Here is a 21,617-nt window from a genome sequence, read left to right on the forward strand (position 1 = left end):
ACCAAGGGCTCAGAGAAGAGCTCGAGAGGATGTGGAGGGTGAAGGTAACGGTGGTCCCCGTGGTAATTGGAGCACTAGCTGCGGTGACTCCCAAGCTAGGCGAATGGCTCCAGCAGGCCTCTGGTAGAGGACCCGAACTTGAAGAATAAACCGCCCGCAGGGGCGTGCTGGGTGTTTTTATAAATATATATATATATATATATATATATATATATATATATATATATATATATATATACAGTGGGGCAAAAAAGTATTTAGTCAGCCACCGATTGTGCAAGTTCCCCCACCTAAAATGATGACAGAGGTCAGTAATTTGCACCAGAGGTACACTTCAACTGTGAGAGACAGAATGTGAAAAAAAAATCCATGAATCCACATGGTAGGATTTGTAAAGAATTTATTCGTAATTCAGGGTGGAAAATAAGTATTTGGTCAATAACAAAAATACAACTCAATACTTTGTAACATAACCTTTGTTGGCAATAACAGAGGTCAAACGTTTACTATAGGTCTTTACCAGGTTTGCACTCACAGTAGCTGGTATTTTGGCCCATTCCTCCATGCAGATCTTCTCGAGAGCAGTGATGTTTTGGGGCTGTCGCCGAGCAACATGGACTTTCAACTCCCGCCACAGATTTTCTATGGGGTTGAGGTCTGGAGACTGGCTAGGCCACTCCAGGACTTTCAAATGCTTCTTACGGAGCCACTCCTTTGTTGCCCGGGCGGTGTGTTTTGGATCATTGTCATGTTGGAAGACCCAGCCTCGTTTCATCTTCAAAGTTCTCACTGATGGAAGGAGGTTTTGGCTCAAAATCTCACGATACATGGCCCCATTCATTCTGTCCTTAACACGGATCAGTCGTCCTGTCCCCTTGGCAGAAAAACAGCCCCATAGCATGATGTTTCCACCCCCATGCTTCACAGTAGGTATGGTGTTCTTGGGATGCAACTCAGTATTCGTCTTCCTCCAAACACAACGAGTTGAGTTTATACCAAAAAGTTCTACTTTGGTTTCATCTGACCACATGACATTCTCCCAATCCTCTGCTGTATCATCCATGTGCTCTCTGGCAAACTTCAGACGGGCCTGGACATGCACTGGCTTCAGCAGCGGAACACGTCTGGCACTGCGGGATTTGATTCCCTGCCGTTGTAGTGTGTTACTGATGGTGACCTTTGTTACTTTGGTCCCAGCTCTCTGCAGGTCATTCACCAGGTCCCCCCGTGTGGTTCTGGGATCTTTGCTCACCGTTCTCATGATCATTTTGACCCCACGGGATGAGATCTTGCGTGGAGCCCCAGATCGAGGGAGATTATCAGTGGTCTTGTATGTCTTCCATTTTCTGATGATTGCTCCCACAGTTGATTTTTTCACACCAAGCTGCTTGCCTATTGTAGATTCACTCTTCCCAGTCTGGTGCAGGTCTACAATACTTTTCCTGGTGTCCTTCGAAAGCTCTTTGGTCTTGGCCATGGCGGAGTTTGGAGTCTGACTGTTTGAGGCTGTGGACAGGTGTCTTTTATACAGATGATGAGTTCAAACAGGTGCCATTCATACAGGTAACGAGTGGGGAACAGAAAAGCTTCCTATAGAAGACGTTACAGGTCTGTGAGAGCCAGAGATTTTCCTTGTTTGAGGTGACCAAATACTTATTTTCCACCCTAATTTACGAATAAATTCTTTACAAATCCTACCATGTGGATTCATGGATTTTTTTTTCACATTCTGTCTCTCACAGTTGACGTGTACCTCTGGTGCAAATTACTGACCTCTGTCATCATTTTAGGTGGGGGAACTTGCACAATCGGTGGCTGACTAAATACTTTTTTGCCCCACTGTATGTATATATATATATATATATATATATATATATATATATATATATATATATATATATATATATATATAAAAATATATATATATATATAAATATATAAGATAAGATAAGATAAGATAGAACTTTATTAATCCCTCGGGTGGGTTCCTCTGGGAAATTCGACTTCCAAAAAGCACAGCAACGACCGAAGTTACAGTTACAGAATTGTTATATATATATATAGATATATATATATATCTATATATGCTAGATGATGTTAATGCAGCACTACGGGCAATACCTACAACCACGATTACCGACACTAACAAGCTGATCTACAATACGGCAACAGTGATCAGTGAGATGCTTGGCTACAAGTTGAACAGCGACAAGGGGCAGTACCCTCCATGGAGAAGGAGGCTAGAGGGCAAGATCAAAGTAGCACGGAGGGAGGTTAGCCAACTAACGGAGTTGCAGAAAGGTGCGACAAATAAGGTGCCTAAGAAATACAGCAAGCTGTCCATACCTGAGGCCTTGGAAACTGCCAAGCAAAGACTCACAGCCTTGGCCAGCCGCTTGAGGAGGTACACCAGAGAGATAGAAGGCAGGAGAATAAACCAGCTGTTCTCCACAGAACCAGCAAAGGTGTACTCTCAGTGGCAAGGGAACAATAAGAGAACAGCACCACCAAGGCTGGAGACGGAGCAATACTGGAAGAGCATATGGGAGAAGGATGCAACCCATAACGGCAATGCTCAGTGGCTAGAGGATCTGAGGGCTGACCACAGCGACCTCCCTGAACAGGGTCCAGTAACCATCACAGTGGCAGATATCCAAGAAAGGGTCTCCAGTATGAAGAGTTGGACAGCACCAGGGCCCGACATGGTTCACGCCTACTGGCTGAAGAAGCTGACTGCACTCCACGAGCGTCTGGCAGCACAAATGAACCAGCTGCTAGTCAACGAGAGACACCCGGAATGGCTAACTGAAGGCCGGACGGTCCTGATCCCCAAGGACCCCAAGAAGGGACCGGTCCCCTCCAACTACCGACCAATAACCTGCCTCAGTACTACATGGAAGCTCCTGTCAGGCATCATATCGGCTAAGATGAACAGGCACATGGGTCAATACATGAGCGGGACACAGAAAGGAATTGGCAAGAATACCAGAGGCGCAAAACACCAGCTACTGGTAGACAGAACAGTCAGCCGAGACTGCAAGACCAGACTGACCAACCTGTGCACTGCCTGGATTGATTACAAGAAGGCCTATGACTCAATGCCCCACAGCTGGATACTGGAATGCCTAGAATTGTACAAGATCAATGGGACCCTAAGAGCCTTCATCAGGAACTCAATGGGGATGTGGCGTACAACACTAGAGGCCAACTCCAAGCCCATAGCACAAGTTACCATCAAGTGCGGGATCTACCAAGGAGATGCTCTGTCCCCACTGCTGTTCTGCATAGGCCTGAACCCCCTCAGTGAGATCATTAACAAGACTGGCTACGGATACCGACTACAGAACGGAGCAGTTGTCAGCCACCTCCTGTACATGGATGACATCAAGCTGTATGCCAAGAGTGAACGAGACATCGATTCACTGATCCACACTACCAGGCTATACAGCAATGACATTGGAATGTCGTTCGGACTGGAGAAGTGTAGTCGGATGGTAACAAAGAGAGGGAAGGTAGTCAGAACTGAGGGGATTGAACTACCAGAAGGCAACATTGCAGACATAGAGGACAGTTACAAGTACTTGGGGATCCCACAGGCGAATGGGAACCATGAAGAGGCCGCTAGAAAAGCTGCAACCACCAAGTACCTGCAGAGGGTCAGGCAAGTCCTGAGGAGTCAGCTGAATGGTAAGAACAAGATCCGGGCCATCAACACGTACGCCCTGCCCGTGATCAGGTACCCTGCTGGGGTAATAGGCTGGCCAAAGGAGGAGATAGAAGCCACTGACATAAAGACAAGAAAGCTCCTTACCATGCATGGAGGGTTTCACCCCAAATCCAGCACCCTGAGGCTGTACGCTAAGCGGAAGGAAGGGGGCCGGGGACTGGTGAGTGTCAGCACCACAGTCCAGGATGAGACAACGAACATCCAAGAATACATTAGGAAGATGGCCCCAACTGACCGAGTGCTCAGTGAATACCTCAGGCAGCAGAAACCCAAGAAAGAGGAGGGAGACGAGGAACCATCATGGAAGGACAGGCCCCTGCACGGTATGTACCACCGGCAGATAGAGGAGGTGGCTGATATCCAGAAATCCTACCAGTGGCTGGACAAAGCTGGACTGAAAGACAGCACAGAGGCACTAATCATGGCAGCACAAGAACAAGCTCTGAGCACAAGATCCATAGAGGCTGGGGTCTATCACACCAGGCAAGACCCCAGGTGCAGGCTGTGTAAAGATGCCCCAGAGACAATCCAGCACATAACAGCAGGGTGCAAGATGCTAGCAGGCAAGGCATACATGGAACGCCATAACCAAGTGGCCGGCATAGTGTACAGGAACATCTGTGCCGAGTATAACCTGGAAGTCCCGAGGTCAAAATGGGAGATGCCCCCAAGGGTGGTGGAGAATGACCGAGCTAAGATCCTGTGGGACTTCCAGATACAGACAGACAAAATGGTGGTGGCTAACCAACCGGACATAGTGGTGGTAGACAAACAGAAGAAGATGGCCGTAGTGATCAATGTAGCGGTTCCGAATGACAGCAATATCAGGAAGAAGGAACACGAGAAGCTGGAGAAATACCAAGGGCTCAGAGAAGAGCTCGAGAGGATGTGGAGGGTGAAGGTAACGGTGGTCCCCGTGGTAATCGGAGCACTAGGTGCGGTGACTCCCAAGCTAGGCAAGTGGCTCCAGCAGATCCCAGGAACAACATCGGAGATCTCTGTCCAGAAGAGCGCAGTCCTGGGAACAGCTAAGATACTGCGCAGGACCCTCAAGCTCCCAGGCCTCTGGTAGAGGACCCGAGCTTGAAGGATAAACCGCCCGCAGGGGCGTGCTGGGTGTTTTTTTTTTTTTTTTTTTATATATATATATAATGTTCTTCCTCTACCCCCCCCCCCCCCCCCCATTTTTTGCACATGTTGAGGAGCGTGTCAGGTTACATTTCACTGTGTGTTATACTTGTATGACTATGCATGTGACAAATAAAGACAAATAATGAACCTTGAATGCAACAAAACAAGCCCACAGCAGAAAACGATATCCACACATGGCTGCTGTGCAAGGTACCGCTCATCACTAAATGCTGGAAGATTGCCATTATTTCCATGCAAACATTGTGATCTCTGAGTTAGATTGTCGCTGGCAACCAGAGATGGGCAGCACTGTAATCCGATTACTTTTTTCAAGTAACTTGACCAACACTGCTGGCAACCCATCCAAGGCTGACTCATCAATGCATGCAGCGGATGGATCACGCACTTAAAGCTCAATTAATAAGGATAACATTCAGAAAGTGGCCACACACTGAAAAAAAAATCTCTTTCTCATTAGGAATGTTATATTAAGCTTATGAGATATTTCAGAGGACACTGCCCAGACTGAAATAATAGTGAAGTTTTTGGGGGTTTTCCAAAGGGGAATTTTTGCCTGTCTGAAAAGCAAATAATATTTGTCCTACCCTCTGCAGCCCCTATGAGTTTCACGCTACTGGGATCTTTCATTATTTTGCCTGTCTGCCTCTTTGAATAGCTTGCAGGTGATGACAGGACATCCCAAAACTACAACGGAAAGACGATGTCTTTACACTAACACCACTGGCTTAATTTTTATAGCACACTGTAATTTTTGTGACCATATTTGCATGTGACTTAAAGGTCACTTGTTACTGGAGAGATTTGAAAAGCACAGAGCAATGAGGACACTGTAATCTTCCTCAAATGAAAACATGAAATACACAAAAATGCTGTATTTCTGACCAATTTTCTGTCATCAAAAGTTTGCCCAGCAGTTTGAATTGCGTTCCAGTTGCATCATTTTTAGGTGAAAATGCGCATTCATTTGGAGATTTTTGAGAAAGGGAGTTAAAGGGAATTGATGATATCAATTCCCTTCACCATACTTTGATCCTTGACTCACAGTTCAAAATGATCCCATTCCTGTCTTATGCTTTCTGCAGATTTTTCTACTTATCCACTGGCTGTAACAAGATGTTTTAGCTAATCTCCTTTTCAGCCAGCTGTCTCCCGACTGGCTGCCCCCCCTCCAAACAGAGGCATTTTATAGCAGGTAGGTAAATCTCTTCAAATTAAAACAAGTGCACCTTTGTAACATGGCATCAACATATATGCAATCGAGAGTTGAGTACTTTCTTTTTCATGGCCTCTGTTATTTTTTTTTTCACTTATGGATTGGTTCCACCAAAGCTGGTGGGAAATGTGGAGCTCCTTCAATATGCAATATGCTTTCTATATCTGACTATAGGAATATTTTTGCAGTTTGTATGCTCCACCAGAGCTCTCTGAACACAGAACATATGTGGGGCCATCTGTATACTATCTTGACAGACCTTTTCATGCAAACATTGCTCTATATTATTAGGACAGAGAAGAATAAACTGAACCAGAACAGGGACAAGATGATAATATTTGTTTCAGTAATAAATTATTAGATATGTCACCTATAACACTGACATGAAATCAATAAGGGAGTAAAATGTATGTTTGGCACTGCTGAATTACTGGCCTCTACAGTGATCCAGCTTCATATTAGAAATCCTTTTAGATTTATCTTCTGCTACCTTCACTTCCTGAGTGTCTAATCTCTGTCTGTTGATAGGTTAATCGGGCTGGCTTTGTAGCTCCAGAGGAAAAACATGCAAACACAATAAGACAGTGGGCTTCAATTTGCATTGTGTATCAGGTACCGGTGTCCGGTGCCATGATGGCACCGGTTCTGACATAAACAGTAGTAACCAGACCGAAAAGCAGCGCACATTTCGGTGCTTTATTTCGGTGCTTTTTTTTCCTGAGCTGTGATACACTTCTAGCCAATCATTTTACGTTTCCAAGGATAGTAGGCGGGTCCAGGTACGTACGTTCTTTTAGAGCAGAGCTACAGATTAAAAATGCCCAAGGCGAAGCGGTCAAAAGTCTGGCTGTACTTCACAGCAAAATATGCAAACTCAGCAGCCTGCAACAAGTTCTTTAAGCTGATACTGTGATACTGTCAAAGGAGGTAACACCTCGAATCCGATGAAACACCTGGCGACGCATAGTTTTTTTTATAGGTTTTCATAGGTTTTTTTAAAAGCCGAGAAATGCGCTGTATTTGATAGCTTGCTGCGAGACCTCACACCGAGCGCATCTACTGCGGGTGTGGTGCCTGTTATCAGACCCGGAGTTAGCAACATCCCCAAAAACACGAAGAGGAGAGTCCTAGCCCCTAGCCCTGCCAGTGTAGCAGAAATGATGACGGATGATGATGGCAGCAGCAGCCGTTCTTCTCTGCGTGAGGAGCTTAATGTTGTTCGTGTGTAATTTACGTTGAGTAGGCTAACCATGTTATTACATTAATGCAGGTAAGGTGAACTAGCAAACATCATCATAGCTACATGCGGCTGTCTTCTTGTTTGATGGCAGATACTCCCTTCACCCTGGCCAAAAAGGCTAAAATGACCAAAGAAAAAGAGGGAAACGGATAAACATGAGAGGTTTTTGGATAAAGTTTGTGTTTTTTCCATTGTTTAAGCACTGCTTCCAGCCAAGAGTGATACCATATATGCCCCATAGCTGCAGAAAAGGCTAACATTGTTATCTTTTTACAAAAACCAGCTGAACATGAGAGGTTTTTGGACCAATTTTGTGTTCTCCATTCTTTAAGCACCGACCAGTTTGAGCACCGTTTGAGCACCGGCACCGTTTCAAAAGTACCGATTTGGCACCGGTATCGGATAAAACCTAAACGATACCCATCCCTAGTATCAGGGTTGTTTAAGTACTTTCCATCTCAGTGGTTACAAAAATAAAAGAAATAAAAGAAAAAAAATTCTGAGAGGTGGTACTGGTCTCCTTGGAGCCACTTCCTCTCTAAAAGCCAACACTCTCTAACCCATCACCCCTTTCTCAGAGCATGTCAGCATGTCACTGTATGTTGTACACAATGGCACCAATGATTGGATCTCACTCAGTGGATGCACCTCAGCCATGATTATAGGGTGGCAGTAACAGGGGGCCTGACCTTGACGGAGCAGAGAGTAGCTGCAAAAAAAGACAAAAACACACCCTGGGTGGCTGTCGCCTTCTGGATGCATTTTCTGTGCACATATCTAAGTAAGTGCTGTTTTCCATCATGCTTTCCCTCCTTCTAAAATAATCTGCCCCGTGGCTGGAAGCTTCTGGTTTGTTTTTAGCACTTTGGCACCCAGAGGATGTGTTTAGCTTCCCAAAGGTCAGCTGTCTTGATTCCAGACACGTTGGTTTGCTGTTGGATGCTGGGAAACAAGCGGCCTCAACGTTTTTTACCATTTTCCATTTTTTCTTTTTTAGTCAGAGTAGGATGGAAGGTGGATGCAAAATAGGAAACAGGTTATAAGGCCAGAGGCAGGTGTGTACTGTGGCCCTGTTTTGTTTTCTGAATCTTAAGTGTGGATACATGTCACTTCTTATTCACTGCCACATACCAAAGCTCATAAAACAGCCTCTCTGATTTGTTTATGTCATGGATAGATACAGCCCACTGTTCAACTGCTGTGAGTGAGAATTTCTGTGAAGTACTTCACTCACTTTTCTGCTGTCGATTTGGAAGTGAAATAAGAGTGTGGATTTTGACTGAAGACCACAGAGATTCTAGCGGGGAGAAAGAGAGGGTGAAGGCACGGGGAGCGGGGAGGGGGGGGGGGGTGACTGCAGGAGGCTGTTTGATGCAGCTGAAGAATTCCACAGACAGGATTTTGGAACTACAAACATCTCTTCTCTCAGATGCAGAACCCTGCAAAAAGAAATACATGTTTGTGTGTGGGGCTAAGAGCAAGACTTCATAAATCATGTTTAGCAAAGATTTAACACAATACAACTTGTGACAGCGGTGACAACAGCAACAAACTCTGATTTAATGAGTGGCATGCGAGGCATAGCGCGGCGAAATGAGAAGGCAGCTAAAAATCTTTGGCCTCTGGTGGAGAGACATCCTTGGCAACCTCAAAGGCGCAGTGTGACAGAAATAAACCACCGCTATCCCATTTTCAACACAGAGAAACACAGTCTCACTTCAGAGGAAGAAAGAGAAGCCGTCTGTAAGGGTTCATCCCAGGCACCCGGTTCAGCTGTGGGTTGACAATGCGGAGGAATATGAGCCCGACCTCAGCTCAAGGCTTGGACTAGTTTCCCTCCTTTTTGATCCTCGGGGATCAAACCGTGCTTTTTAAAAATTCTCTCCTTGACTGTAACAGTAGGTTTAAGCTACAGCTACAAACTCCACTGTGCTGCCATGTGCAGGAAGAAATTATTCACATAGGAGTGCTTCTGATGTGATTAGCAGGGTTAGCGGCAGGTGACCACAGGCGGGCTCCGGTCTGCGTGCCTGAGTCAGTCTATGCCTGTCAGAACAGCAAACACTACAACACATCTTCAGCACGCTGGCAGAAAAGATTGTGCCATGCAAACATGAGGCTGATTATTAATTCCAGATCATCTTTAATTGCCTCTCTAATCTCTTCAGCATGACAGGGACATGACCTTGGATGCCTCATGCAGCATCTGACTGGTTTACAAAGATCCATATTTTGGCTTTGTAGTCAAAGATACTGTCTGCAACAGCAAAGATGATTTCATGTGTAAAAGTCTAGTGTTTGGGAGTGTTTAAAGCTCGTTGTACAGTGGCCCTGAGAGTTCAGCTGGAACTTTAGATGGAGTACAAGTAAAGTGAGAAAACATCTTCACTAATTTGACCACACAGGTACATCAGCTACAGATTTTTTTTTTTTACAGAATATAGAAAAAAAAAACAACCAGATACAGAATGTTTAAAATGTAGAGAGCATTTTGCAATGAAAATTTTCCCAGATGCATCAAACCGACATGATAGACACGCTTATCCCTCAGCGGTGTTGAAAAATGTGCTTATGAGAAAATTTTCTGTTGTATACATTTTGTACCATTTTAACTTGACTGCCTGAACTAATTCACAGGCCGCACACCAAAAATAGTCTCCAGAAGAGCATGAAGGGCATTAAGGATGCCTGGAAATTATCTGCAACCAAATCACAGCTGCACTGATATGCAGCACAGCAACGCTTCCACTAATGTGATATGGCTTAAATATGCTCAAAGCTAACAGCAGATCTAGCACAAAAGTTACATTTCAGCCAAAAGCTTCAGCCATTGACTCACTAATTTTATTTTGAAGTGCATCCATGGATGTGGGTTACAGTAAAAGCCCATGTCTGATGTCTCTGTAGCGCCTCAGCTACTGACTTCTCTAAATTTGCCACACAGCCACTTACATTGCAGAATAATAATCCTGCAGTCCCTGGAGGACAATTTACATGAACGTTAGCAGATCTCATTAAAAGTGCCAAGTGACTTATCCTCTCAGATACATGCACAGCGCTGAGGATGTAAATAAGTCACAAAACCAGAAGGCTTTTCTGTGAGATGACATTTCAGTTATTACAGCCTATGTTGAGTAATATTAACGGGTTTAGCCTCTATCACGTGTCCTTGCTCAGAAGACATGAGTCATGTTTAGTGTTTCACACTGTAAGATCTAATTGGATTTTAGGAATAAGAATAATTTACTACTTTCTCTTCTTAAGTGCAACCAAGAATCGAGTCTTAAAGGGTAAATAATGCAAACAAAACTTTTATCTCTTCTGTGTGATTCATTTTACCTAAAGGGCATTGGAGATTGAACAGTGGAATATAAAAATAATTCTTTCATCCAAGGATGGAGGTAATAGCAATTTCCTCAACTGCGCCTTCCCTTCCTCCTCTTTCTAATGCCTGGAATGTCAGAGAGCCATTGGGAGATTAGCCTGCCCCATGCACGCTCTGTCCAAACCAGCTGCCCACTATAGGAATTATTAATACTTCACTTAAATATACTCATCACTATACAAGCAAGGGCTTCTGTGTGTGCAGTCAGTTGCTCTGCCCTCATCTCCCAACATCATTATTTTAATTTTCATGTATACTCATCCTCTCTATTTCCCAATGGCTGTAGTTCACAAAACTCATCAGCCACAATTTAGTTCATCCATAAATATTTCCATGAAATTGTCTCTGTTCTGCATGCTAATGATCAAAATGAGCCACAACTTCTGGCTCACACATAACAGGAAACTTTGAATATACTATTTCTCAAAGAAGGCAAGGATCCCAGAGCATTAACTTCCATGGCATACTGAGCTTCAAAGAAAAAAAATCTTATTTAAAAAGTTGGTGGAAACTGCATTCTCTGAGTATAGGGTAGCTTAAAAGTGGCAGAAGTCCCTCCTCGTTCCTCAGGGTTCACAGAGGAGTCATCAGTGTCACATTGTGAGCACAGAAGATTACAACTCAGAGAACAGGTCTCCAAACTTCAAAAGAGACTGCTTGAAGTAAAAGGAGGCTAGGACGCTATCCATTTCTTTTAAACACTTACTGGATGATTGCTGGAATCTGCATTAAAAATTTTTTTCTTCTTCTCAGAGACAAACTTGAACTGTGTATTATCCTTTTGCATAATACAAAGCTATCCATAAGGCTCCTGGACTTCATGGATCTTCAGTGAGGAGAATTTCTACAAATGGAGAAGGCTTGGAACAATACAGAGCCTTCCCAGAGACGACTGATAATGCAAACTACATGATTTATCTAGGAAGATGCAAGAAAACTTCCATTAACTGTCACCTTCTCTTAACTCAGTAAAGCTCAGAGATCATTAATCTTCAATCTGAAAACAAAAAGCATAAGAAAAGTGGCCTTCATGTCAGAGTGGTTACCAAAAACTACTGTTCAGAAGAACATTGACGTTCACACATATTTTGTCACACAAAGCTTGATAACTCAAAAAATGTTGCATGGACTGTTGAATCCAAAGCCAGTGACTCGATAGTGTCGTCGTTTCCATATTCAGCTAACCAGTTAAAAATCCCTGGTTTGATCTCTGGAGGAGACACAAACCCCCTGTGTTCCAAAAAGCATTTGGGATAAAAATCTGCGAAATCAAACACGTGGAACTACCTGCTGTGATACCCCCTTGTGAATAAGGGAGTGGCTAAAACTAGCTTTGTGTACTTTTATATCTACTATAAATCAAATAAAGTACTTTAAAACTACAGAAATCTGTGGAGGTAGAAGTGCTAGATTTTAGCAATGCTTTGCTACTACAGGGGCAGTGCATCTAGCAATAACTGAGGAAGAAAATGCTGCTCTGTGACAGAAAAGAAGAACGTCATTCAGTCAGTCTGTGAGGTGAAGCCCAAGCACAACTGCAAGAGTCAGTCCATCTCTAAATGTCTCAAAGGAATAAAATTAACAATTTAGAGAGGCCTAGTGAACCTAGCCTGGATCTGAACCCACAGAAATGCTGTGGCAGCAGGGTCTGAAAACTTTTAGAGTTAACTTTGTTTGAAGGTCTGACACGGTTTAGTATGAGATACACAGCAAAACAGACAATATCAGTAGGGGGTCAAATAATATTTTTCATGACTCTGGATAGACAACAAAGTATAGGAGTCATCACAGTTTCAGACTTTGAAAATCTTGTTCTATAGGAATGCACACAAATAACCTTTCATTGCAGTTGGCTTTCCGGCTCAGATTTCAGGCTGTAATTAAAAACTGCTGTGACGAATTCTCAAAACAGCCCAGAGTGTCCCACCGTTTCATCACGTTTGAACGCTGTACACTTTGAAGACCACCTGGTTTTGATATGGCTGAAATCTTTCTCTTATCCACCTGCCTGCTGTGTATGGGTGATTGAACCAGTCAAAGTGAGAGTTGGCTGAATAGAGTCAGTGCCTGCAGCAATCTGAAACCAATCTCCAGACTGCTGCAGCACAGAAATTAGCCTGTCCTCCTTTCCACCTGCCTGGGCCACTGTTGTTTAATTGACACAGCACTCAGGAGCCCAGAGTGATCACCCTCCTGATATAAAACGATGCCTGTCAGTTAGCAGCAAACGTTCATTCCCTGACTGCAATCATCCCTGGACTGTGGGAACATCCCTATGAGACTTCTGCAACAAAAGTGCCTTCACTTCCTCCAAGTGCACCCACTTTTATTCCAACCACCACCTGCCATAGCAAAACAACAACACAATCCTTCAAACTTTCAGACAATGCCCCTTTTCATTTTTCACAGGATTAAAAGGTGTCAGGAGTTTACAGCAGATCTGCTCTGTGCCGCCAAAGGGTTGATTCTAAATACAGGTTTGCTGCCTACACCTTTGCAGGAGCATAATCACCAGAAGCCAGCAGGTCTCTACTGCTATCACACAGCTTTTTGCATACCAAAATTCACAGAGGCAGATGAGTCATGAGCTCAAATCTCAGTTTAATTACGATTTGGACTTAGGCTCATTTAGCTGCTGGCAAATGTACCAAAAGATCTTGTCATTAGTTCCTGACGTGATAACACCCATTTTTGTTTGTTTTAGTTAAACTAAATGCCGATCCCTCACATTTCTTGTTTACCAGTGTAAAATTAGCCATTTATCAGACTGTTCCACGCTTCAATAAAACGACTTTATTCAGTAGCCTTATTACCTTTATATAAATTTAGTCACCTGTTAAGTCTTAACAGTGCTGCTGTTTTTGTGTTTTTGAAATGTAACTTACATGATAAATATTTTTTTTAGTAGTTTCAGTTATAGACAGTAACATTACAGTTATGGTCATAGATCTGTGTTGTGCTACCCACTGTATTTAGAGAAATTTCCTGTTATTACCATTACCATGTCACCCATTCTGAAACTTCAACATTACTTTTTTGGGCAACGCCATATTGGGGGTTTTTTGGACCCAGATGTTACCTCAAGCATGAGGGGGTTGAGTTTTAAGTTATCAGCTCATACGGGGAAACATGGTTAGCAAGCAGGATACCAATTTAGTTCACTGGGTTGAGAAGGGGACCCATTCACTGTAAGGCTATTGCAGAGCGTTTTAATTCATCCTGGATAATTTACTGCATGTGTGAGGCCCATGATGTCCATTGGTTTGTTGTTGATCAGTACTGAGCCTAAAATATACACAGTGGGGAATATCAAGTGGTTGCATTGTTATTTATTCCTTCTATAGTCATACTATGAACTACATATAAAATTCATCTGGTTCTGCTTTGTAGTCATTGGGTCCATAAGGCACAAAAACAACCCACAACAGTGCTCCACAACAACAACAAAAAGAGTCAGAGTGAAAAGAAAGTAATATGGATGGTAGATTTCAGGTTAGATAGGGGCTACCACACACCATTTATCACCAGACAGTCTATGAAGGTTAAGAAAGTGCTTTTCTGGATGCTTGTACTGCCAAATTTTAAAATAGAAAGGACTATATCTCCACTTTAATATGAAAAAGACAGACTAAGTAGACAGACAGGTGGTTTGAAGAAAAGAAAAGAACAGATTTGATTAATCTTAACTGAGGAATGATGAAAGGATTCGACAAGGATCCGACAATACTTTGAAATTAAATTCTGTGCATCAGTTTCTATGGTAATAAAATAATTAGTGTCAATATAAAGCATGTGCAAAGCACTACAACTGCATGAGTGGATTTTTCTTTTCAAATATTTTCATGTTTGCTTTTGCTGTAAATACATTTTTCCCCCAAGGCCATCATGGTGTTTTGCAGAAATACAGTAAACAATGTACCATTTAGTAAGTGGTACTGAGGGAAAGACCATTTTAATCAACATTATTAACATTAATGGTCTATTCTATTACTGAAACACCATTCATTTCATTACAGGCACACACACACACCCTGGTGCTGGGTAACATCGGATGACATGACACTCATGAGCTGCTGCCTTGTTCTCTGAGTCATTGCATTCACAGCTGCTAGCCAAGGGCTCTTGGACCATGAAAATGCACACAAATCAGATGCAGTTGTCTCTCCTGTAAAGATGGCTACCATCTTTGAAACCAAAAATGCAACCAAAAAAAGCAGGAGATAAAAGTGGGTATTTCAAAGGTTAGGGTGACACTGGCTAGAAACACAAAGCTGGAAATTAAATGGTCTTCTAGGCTTTTCTAGAAACAGAAGAGACTAAATGACCGCAAGTGAGAGAGAGCGAAAAGAAAAGTTGGCTCTACCAGATTTTCCTGCATAAGATGGAACAATTTAATAGCAAAAGAAAGAAAGAAGATTTGTCAATTGAAGCAAAAGAGTGAATCAAGTAAAGGCCATTGATTTTAACTGGAATCCCTTCAGAGAGCCCAATTGCTGCTCTCTTGTATTGACAGGCGAAGTTCACACAATGCCTTTTACAATTAACCAGCAGCTGTCAGAGCTAAAGCTAACATGTCGAGCACTAGTGGTGTTGCCTTGACAGCTAGTTAATTGGGTAACAGTGAGACAAGCCAGTAAGGCAGGGACAGCTACACACAAAATGCTTAGCATGTCAAGGTAAGGTTGGAAGAGCACCAGTGACATCTAGAACACCAGCTAGCTGCTATAGAAAGAACGGGACTGGTGCTTTCTTTCTTTCTTGCTGAACTCACATTTCTCCTTAATGAGAAGAAAGTTGTTGTTTTTGTTTTTTTTGGGGGGGGGGGTTCAGCACAAAGCTAAAGAAAAACAGTGCTGCTAAGTAAGCTCATTGGAATGAGCTATATGATTCATAAGGCAGACCTCCTTGATCAGCACATTGGACAAGGGAAGCCCAAATGAATTCATTTAGCTTCTTAAAGAACTAAATGCTTACAAATTGTTTACATTTCTAGTGTGTGGCTGTTGGCTTCTATTCCTATTATCAATGAAAAATTGTCAAAAACTTAGACAGCATTAGCATGGTTTTAGTTGTTATAAAAAACAACCAGAAAAAGCTCAACACATCAGATAGCTTAGATGGAAAGCTTCAGTTGGGGGGGGGGCTTTTGAAGCAGTTGGGCGAGCTACATATATTAAGCATGTCTGTAAACAGCAGTATGACGTTTTTGATATAGAAACAGTTGCTTCTTTTTTTTTTCATAGTTTATTTGATCTTTATTAGTTATTTTTATTCTAAGTTATTGTAATCAGGCCAGACTGGACTCGGGGACGGGAAAGAAAAACAAGAAGAAAAGTTCAGAGTTTCTCTTTTTCTTTTCCTGGATCACCTGTTGAGAAAGAAAAAAGAAAACAAGCAGAAGAAGACTAGAGCAATAGAATAAACAACATCATGATGATCTATGGGAATATAACAGTAAATACTAAATGTTAAACATTATTGTGCAGCACGTAACACCGAGCCAAAAAGGGTGTAGTTTGCGTGTGTGAGCACCCGTGTGTACACCTGTGAGCATGAACGCGCTTGTTTTTAAAAGGTTCCTACATGTAATGATCTGTTAGAGGGTGTGGGGAGCCAAAGCCCCGTTCACCAGGGCATGAAGCAGGTATGGAGGAGATCAAAACTCCAGACATCCGGAGGCCCTCAGAACACAAGAGACCAAGGAAGACCAACAGAGGGGCAGCCGCGCCACTATCCCAGAAAGAGCTAAGGAGAGTCCCAGATGAAGGGTCAGTCAGCAGCCGCGGAACATAAGCCAGGGGGTTGCAGTGACGTGCCCGGGAGCTCCGCCGGCAGCCTTGGAGGGCCTGAGATGTCCCCAGAGAGGTGGTGTCTGATACCCAACCTGACATATGGACACAGACATACAGGCACACAAAGATACAAGCATCCATTCCCACCCTCATGCTCTCATATGCAATTACTCAACACTCACCCAACGTGGAGACAGACATAAAGAGACACTGTACACACAATCACACTCCCCAAGTGTACTCTAAGCCCCGGGTCTAGGTACCCCCTGGAGGGGGAAACTGCACCTAGACCCAGGTGGTGTTACCCTTTTCCCTGCGGTGGGGAGATGCAGACCGCCCCAACTCCGCAGCAGCAGGGAGGCCCCACATTCCAGACCCCAGTCGGACGGCCAACTCCTCCTCCTGGCCCCACGCTCCAGCAGGCCGCAGAGAAACGGGGTGTGAGAAGACTCCAAACCTCCCCCCGCCCGCTCATATGTAGTGTTGATGCATGTGTGTTCTAAGGTGCATTTAAAACCCAGGAGGACATGGAGCTACCTGCCAGAGAGCAGCAGGTAAGCGCATAGCCCCTCCCGATAGCCCTCAATGTCTACGTGTATTTAGAATTGAGAGGTGGGCAACGACGCCAGGGGTGAGGTGTACACCCTGATGGTAATTTGGAGTCCGTGTAGCGTGCCCATCCCCAAGATCCTATATGTATGTGTTATGAGAGTGTGAGTAATGTGAATGTGTAAGTTGTGAGATAAAATTGAGGCAAGGCCAGCTCCCCCGCTGACCCCAGTAGGCACCCCCATACTCCGCAACCCGCCAGGGAAAGGGGGCCCAGGCCCATCTGGACCCGCCGGCCGCCCCCCTGAACTTTGTGTGAACTGTTTTTCCTGGCCGCCTGTGTGTGTGTGTGTGTTCTTTTTTCTTTTCTTTTCTTTTTTTGTTTTGTTTGTTTTTTGTTTGTTTTTTGCTCCTTGTGTTTGGTTTGTTTCTGGTTTAATTTAGTTAGATCTGCAAGCTGGGGAGAAACATTAATACCTAAATATTTAGATTGCGGGCAGCACGGTTGCAAGGTGGTTAGCACTGTTGCCGCACAGCAAGAAGGTCCTGAGTTCAATTCCACCATCAGGCCGGGGTCTTTCTGTGTAGAGTTTGCATGTTCTCCCCGTGTTTGCGTGGGTTCTCTCTGGGTACTCCGGCTTCCTCCCGCTGTCCAAAGACATGCAGCTTGTGGGGATAGGTTAATTGGATAATCCAAATTGCCACTAGGTGTGAATGTGCGAGTGAATGTGAGTGCGAATGGTTGTCTGTCTCTGTGTGTTAGCCCTGCGACAGACTGGCGACCTGTCCAGGGTGTACCCCGCCTCTCGCCCCATGACAGCTGGGATAGGCTCCAGTGCCCCCCGCGACCCTGAAAAGGATAAGCGGAAGCGAATGGATGGATTTAGATTGTGTACTGTAGATTTTGACCAGTTAATTGAGTAGTCTGATCTTCTTGCAAAAGAGTTTATCAATTCAATCACCCCAGAGATATTGGTTTGAGTTTTGGAGAAAACGTATCACATCATCTGCATAAAGGCTGATTTTATGTTCCACGTTCTTGCACTGCATTTTATGCCCTTAATTACTGAATTCTGTCTAATTGCTGCTGCTCCTGGTTTTAGCAGGAGATTAATGTTTGCAGAATTCATATTTGATGGAAGTCTGCTCTTTGATTTCCAACAACGTTCTGAAAAAAAAAAAACTGGTGCTAGAATCGTCCAGAATTCTTTGTACAATTCTGCCAGAAAAGCCGTCTGGACCTGGAGCATTATTATTGGGCACACTTGTCAGGGCTTCCTGGAGTTCACCTGATGTCAGTGGCGAATCCAGAGTTATGTTGTCTAAACTGATCAATTTCCTTTTTAGATGGGTTTATTTGTGGTGAATACAACGTTTTATAGAAATCCCTGAAAATGTTGTTTATTTATTTCGGGTCATATACTATGTTCCCAGATGAATCTTGAACAGCATCTATATACCTATGTTTTTTCTTTATTTATTTTTAGCTGGTTTGCTAGAAATTTACCAGATTTATTACCATGTTCATAATTTTGTAAGCGTAGTCTTTGTACTAAGAATTTCGTTTTTTTTTATTTTATTTTTTTTATCATCAATTATCTCATTTAATTCTAGTTTTGTTTTGCATATTTTGTTCAATGTTTCCTGATCTTGGTGGGACACGTAGGCTTCTAGGGATTTTCTAATTCCTGAATATTTTTGTTTTCTTTTTATGTGATGAGAAAGAAATTAGTTTACCTCTCATCACAGCTTTCCCTGCCCCATAGAACAGAAGCTGATGTTCCGGGAGTGTCATTATAGTCTAAATATGAAGTCCACTCACCACTCAAGAACAAGTGTGCCATCTAAGTGTTCAGAGAGTGCACTGAAAAAAAACGTGAAAGAATGAGGGATCATGAACGTTTGGACCATATACACTTACAATACATAGCTTTTTATCAAGTATAGATAGTTTAATGATTAAGAATCTGCCCTCTGGATCTATAACTGTATCGAGTACTGTGAAATTAATATTTTTATGTATTACAATTGCTACTCCCCTTTGTCTAGAACAGTGGTTCTTAATCTGGGTTCGAATCGAACCCTAGGGGTTCGGTGACATGCACGGCTCATTTTGTGCACCAATAAAAAACATATGTCTTGAATTTGAAAAAAATCATATTTTATTTTTCACTAAAGAGGGGTTCAGTGAATGCGCATATGAAACTGGTGGGGTTCGGTACCTCCAACAAGATTAAGAACCACTGGTCTAGAATTATAACAAGCTGAGAACACATAAGGAAACAGTTGCTTCTTGCTAGGACATACCCGATTCATCCATACCTAAAGCAGATCTGTAACTTTCAGCAGTTTCTCATCAGATGTTGACCGGCCCAAACTGCAAGTACAGTGCTTAAATTCCAGAAAGATGTTAAAATTGTGATGCTGAACTAGTTAATGCCGATCTTAAGGATTCTAACTTCATCTTGTGCCAGAATGAGGAACAGGATGATATAGCACTAAGTGTCAGTTGAAACATACCAGTAATTCTAAAAGATATGCATGAAGATGCCATTTGATGACCTCTCCTGTACCCTTAATGAGGAATTTATTAATAAAGATGTGGTTTCAATATCATTAGAACAAATTCTGGGTTTTTCTGCACAGGCAGAGACCACCCTCACTAACTTCCGATGCACACCCAGTCATTGTGTTCTATAAGCAGGCCTGAAATATGACAGAAACCACTGAGTTCAGAAAAGAGCATCAGGGGTTTCTCCTCATAGGCTTTTGAGGGGTAAAACTTGATTTCAGTATTCAGCTATATTCAGCCATTAGTGTGAGTGTATGTTAGATAGAAAGCACAGGCTGCAGTGCTAATTAAAAAGAGCTCATGTGGAGTAGACAAGCAATATATAAGAACCAGTCCAGTTAGTATTCCATAGTGGAGAACAGAGCTAAATGGGCTCTGCCTCATATGGTCTATCATCGCATGGTTTGTTAAATTTCAAATAACAGCTTGGATAAAATGACACATTTAATGAGATTATCATGTACTATGAGAACCTGTAATGTTATAACTGGCAAAGAAAATAAACAACCTTTAAGGTGATTGTGACTGAAATGTTGCTAAATCCTGATTGGTGATACCTAGGGATGAGTATCGTTTAGGTTTTATCCGATACCGGTGCCAAATCGGTACTTTTGAAACGGTGCCGGTGCTCAAACGGTGCTCAAACCGGTGCTTAAAGAATGGAGAACACAAAATTGGTCCAAAAACCTCTTATGTTCAGCTGGTTTTTGTAAAAAGATAACAATGTTAGCCTTTTCTGCAGCTATGGGGCATATATGGTATCACTCTTAGCTGGAAGCAGTGCTTAAACAATGGAAAAAATACAAACTTTGTCCAAAAACCTCTCATGTTTAGCTGTTTCCCTCTTTTTCTTTGGTCATTTTAGCCTTTTTGGCCAGGGTGAAGGGAGTATCTGCCATCAAACAAGAAGACAGCCGCATGTAGCTATGATGATGTTTGCTAGTTCACCTTACATGCATTAATGTAATAACGTGGTTAGCCTACTCAACGTAAATTACACACGACCAACATTAAGCTCCTCACGCAGAGAAGAACGGCTGCTGCTACCATCAAATACGGCGCATTTCTCGGCTTTAAAAAAAAAAAACGCTATGCGTCGCCAGGTGTTTCATCGGATTCGAGGTGTTACTTCCTTTGACAGTATCACAGTATCAGCTTAAAGCACTTGTTGCAGGCTGCTGAGTTTGCATATTTTGCTGTGAAGTACAGCCAGACTTTTGACCGCTTCGCCTTGGGCATTTTTAATCTGTAGCTCTGCATAAAAGAACGTACGTACCTGGACCCGCCTACTATCCTCGGAAACGTAAAATGATTGGCTAGAAGTGTATCAGAGCTCAGGAAAAAAAAGCACCGAAATAAAGCACCGAAATGTGCACTGCTTTTCGGTCTGGTTACTACCGTTTATGTCAGAACCGGTGCCATCATGGCACCGGACACCGGTACCCATCCCTAGTGATACCTGCCCTCTTCTAACCATTAAGAAGAAATCTGATGATGTAGACGTCACAGTAAAAAAAAAAGAAAATCAACTGATGGACTAAGTTTTCAAGGTCTTTAAACACAGTCTAATGATGTGTTTTGTAGGGGTGCAACGATACATCAAAATTCACGGTTCGGTTCAGTTCGATACTTTGGTGTCACGGTTCGATATTTTTTCGATACAAAAAAATGTTCATGCCTTTTTAATTTGTCATTTATTAAAATTATAAATATATATTTTAACTCAAAAGTACAGTTTTTAAATTTAACCCTAACCCTTGTGCGTGTTTTTTATTTTGACAGCGAATGCGCACCTGCGGACCACTTATGTGCAGCCCTGGTTATTTAGCTCGTCATATTGCAGCCACAGAAATTCTTTTGTCCATGAAACCATAAAGCTGCACTTTCTTTTTGCCTTATAGTCTGATTTGTCATAACTTCTCCGTTTTGTGGTAAGCTTTTCTTTGGCTGTCACTTCTTCACCCTGACCTGTCTTATTTGGCTCAGC

General features: G+C 42.9%; 1 protein-coding gene and 1 long non-coding RNA gene across 8 annotated transcripts in view; one reads left to right on the forward strand and one right to left on the reverse strand.

Moving 5' to 3' along the window:
- The window catches only part of srrm3 (serine/arginine repetitive matrix 3), a gene marked incomplete at its 3' end in the record, with an annotated part of 144,868 nt that overhangs the window by 78,754 nt on the left and 44,497 nt on the right, over nt 1-21,617 (reverse strand). The gene's annotated exons all lie outside the window — the stretch shown is intronic.
- The window catches only part of LOC309715454, a 135,400-nt gene that overhangs the window by 21,708 nt on the left and 92,075 nt on the right, over nt 1-21,617 (forward strand). The window lies entirely within an intron of this gene.

This window comes from Aulonocara stuartgranti, assembly GCF_965226115.1.
Source record: "Aulonocara stuartgranti genome assembly, chromosome: 10".
Lineage (NCBI taxonomy): Eukaryota > Metazoa > Chordata > Actinopteri > Cichliformes > Cichlidae > Aulonocara > Aulonocara stuartgranti.